The following is a 3,647-nucleotide window of genomic DNA, read 5'->3' as shown; positions in this document are numbered from 1 at the left end:
TGGCTGGCTCTGCTTTGTTCCAAACAGCTCTTCCTTACAGTTGCATTGGGAATTGGCCAGAGCCTCTGAGATGAGAAGCAGTGACGAACAGTTTCATAATACTGCTGATCTCAGAAATCTCAGAGCCTGGCTCTTTTTTTTCCCCAGTTGTGCGTCCTTCTTTTATCAGCCAAATACAGTTAAAAAAAACAACTCTTTGCTATGTTTGCACTGGAAAATAGGAGCCTCTTCAAAAGCAAAATATTCTTCCTACAGTGGGAACAAACTAGTTTAGGATGCAAGAAATCAAGTCATCCTAAGTGAGAATCACATAGGCAGTTCGGGGGGTGAGGATTTGTGATCTTTCAAAACACTTCCCCAATGAAGGAGAATATTTGTAGCTCAGGGTTGAAATGAGGGGTCCTTGGTGCTCTCTGGACTTGGTTGTTTTCTTGCAGATGTTTCATTAATTTAACTAGGTAACATTGTACTAGTGCTGATGATGTTACTTAGTTAGGGTAATAAAAAGTCTGCAAGAAAATAACCAAGTTCAGAGAGCACGAATGATCCTTCCCCAATTAGACACCCTTCCAATGTGTGGATTTCAAATACCAGACTCCACAGTGTGGCAGTGTGGCTGTTGCCGACAATTCTAGAGGATGACAAGTCTGGGGAAAGGCTCCAGATATTATTGCAATTAAAGTTTGGGATATTGCTGACAACTGCAATTTAGTGACATTCCAAGGGTCATAATTTCCAAACTCCTAATCTATACCAGAAATTCACACTATAGATTTCTTGGTTCCATGGAATTTACCAGCAAGCTTCTTTTTCAGAAAAAAAGTGTATAATTGTTGCACCTGCAAGGAGTGGGCAGGTTTTGCCATATGGACAAGTAAGGAACAAGCCAGGATCTGGGTCTTTCCTAACCATGGCACAAATGTGTCCTAGTATCCCTTTTCTTATTAATTAATTAATTAATTAATTAATTAATTAATTAATTAATTAATTTTATTGGATTTATATACCGCCCTACTCCTGAAGGACTCAGGGCGGTGAACAGCCAAAAAGATAAAACACACAAACTATAAAATTTAAAAGACAATATAAAAACCCATTAGATAATTTGGCCCAAAACAAATTAAAACACCCCTAATATTTTAAAACAAATTAAAAATTTACAATTTAAAAGGGAAGTTAGGCCAGGCCAGCCTGCTGAAATAAAAAGGTCTTGAGGGCACGGCAGAAGGTGCGTAAATCCAGGATCGTCTATATCTCCAGGAGGAGCTCATTCCAGATGGCAGGTGCCCCCACAGAGAAGGCTCTCCCCCTGGGAGCCGCCAGTTGACATTGTTTGGCCGACGGCACCCTGAGGAGCCCCTCTCTATGTGAGCGTACTGGCCGGTGAGAGGCTTCTGGTGGCAGAAGGCGGTCCCGTAAGTAACTAGATCCTAAGCCATGGAGCGCTCTAAAGGTGGTAACCAAAACCTTAAAGCGCACCCGGAAGACCACCGGGAGCCAGTGCAGCTCACACAGGAGAGGTGTTACATGGGATCGCCACGTCGCTCCCATAACCACCCGCGCGGCCGCACTCTGAACCAGTTGGAGCCTCCGGGTGCTCCTCAAGGGGAGCCCCATGTAGAGAGCATTACAGTAGTCCAGGCAGGAAGTGACAAGGGCATAAGTGATAGTGCGTAAGGAGTCCCGATCCAGAAAGGGACGCAACTGGCAAATCAGGCGGACCTGATAAAAAGTCCTCCTGGCCATTCTATTAAATTTCTCTACCAGTGAAAATGGATCTCAGGAAGTCTGCGGGCGGCCCTTCCATACTCTGTTTTGCTGGCAGAGGGTTGCAGGAGGCTGTCGCAGCTGAAAACACACGGCTCTCCCAAGCTCCATTTTTGCTGGCAGGGGCACCGCAGGCTTGTCTTTCACTGTTTCCAAGGCAGCCCATGGGCCAGATGTGGCCCACGGGCCTTGAGTTTGACACCCCTGGTCTAAGCCTCAAGGCGTAGAAAATCTTCCTAATTTTTGACGTTGACTATTCTGGAGGTAAGCTGGGACACTATAGTGGCTTGAAATAAAATGGAAACAGCATAGAGATCTGCAACAAGCACAGCAAATTTCATGAGAGCAGATTTTCTGCTAGTTGTAGGATGGGCAGATAACATTCATCCAGCTGTGGTGAAAAGCTCTTGGACCTTGATATCTGGGAGGGGGGGGCAGTTCAACTTCAATAATTTAGTGCAGATTTCTAAAGTTCCCGGAGCTCTGTCTGTCACTTCCCAAAAGAAGAAATAAATCTATTAAAAAATGGGTGATTCACTCTGAGGTTCAAATTCAAGTCAGGGATGTTGTGGTCTTAACAAACACAATTAAACATGCTATCACTTCTAGCTTGAAACTGTGGTACTGATCCATAGCCCAAAGAAGGGCTGTAAAACAGCAGAACTACAGTTTAGCTGGGATGAGTAAATTATAAGCAGGACATCTTGAGCCGAAGGTGCTTTTTTCATCTCCACAGACAGCACATCTTGAGTCAGGTTGTGGCTGATGTCCTTTTTGTCTATTTAGAGGCTGAAGAAAGGAAGTGCTACACCTCCCCCCCCCAATTATTTTCAGATTGAAAATAAGAGCAAAGCTCTCAGAAATCAAAAGGAACTGCAATCCTTCCTTCAGTGGACTGGGCTTTGAACCCAAGACTTCTTATATTCCAAAATTGAATCAGGCTTGCAAGGCACGCAGGAGATTGCTATATTAAGAATTTTGTGTCAGCCAGTCTTAAGGGCTTTTGCCCTGAGATCTCACTGGCAGAATGTAATGTACTTTGCTAATGCAGCATCTTTCTCCTGTCTTTAGAGAGAGTGGCCTGAATTATAGTGTGAGGCACCATGGCTAAGTTGGTTAAAGCACCTGTCTAGTAAACAGGAGATCCTGGGTTCGATTCCCAGTGGTGCCTTTGAAACTAAACCTTTTCGATACTAAAAAGATGGATACAGCTGAACAGGGCATACCTGGGTCTTTTTATTATTTCAAAGCAGAAAAAAAACCTGATTAACATTCTGATTTTATATCGTGATTGAGATTAGAATTTTGAATGAAGTTCAAAGGCAGAGACAATGAAGACCTTTAACCACCATCCCATAATTTTACAATCACAGCTGGGCCTGGGTAGGGGGTGCATCTCTCTAATTCAGTGGTTCTCAACCTTCCTAATGCCGTGACCCATTAATACAGTTCCTCATGTTGTGGTGACCCCCAACCATAAAATTATTCCTAAAACCATTGAAAATATGTATTTTCCGATGGTCTTAGGCGACCCCTGTGAAAGGGTCATTCGACCCCCAAAGGGGTCCCGACCCACAGGTTGAGAACCACTGCTCTAATTACTTTGTGGAAGTCGAGGATGGCTAAATTTATTAATTCAGCTCTGCCAGGTACAAGGCCTTCCTGGGTCTTTCCAGATCATTCTAAAAAGGGAATTTCTTACCTCAGTAGTGTTGATGCCATCAGTTTTTTGTTTTTTTTAAATTTGATTTATATGCCGCCCTTCTCCGGAGACTCAGTGCATTAAGCAATAGCCTTCATATTTTTGTATATTTATACAAAGTCAGCTTATTTCCCCCACACTGAGTCTGCTTTCTGCGTGGACTCAAACCCACACTGAT

At 43.6% G+C, this 3,647-nt stretch overlaps 1 non-coding gene across 1 annotated transcript; it reads left to right on the top strand.

The window, feature by feature from the left end:
• The first annotated feature begins 2,864 nt into the window (after nt 1-2,864).
• TRNAT-AGU (transfer RNA threonine (anticodon AGU)) lies at nt 2,865-2,938 on the top strand. Its single transcript has one exon. It is a non-coding gene; the product is annotated as a tRNA-Thr (tRNA).
• The last annotated feature ends 709 nt before the right edge of the window (nt 2,939-3,647 follow it).

Source organism: Pituophis catenifer, unplaced genomic scaffold (genome assembly GCF_029215685.1).
Source record: "Pituophis catenifer annectens isolate HBS135680 unplaced genomic scaffold, rPitCat1.0.hap2 SCAF_6, whole genome shotgun sequence".
Lineage (NCBI taxonomy): Eukaryota > Metazoa > Chordata > Lepidosauria > Squamata > Colubridae > Pituophis > Pituophis catenifer.
The sequence above is the reverse complement of the archived record's forward strand: the minus strand, read 5'-3'. Positions and strand labels throughout refer to the sequence as shown.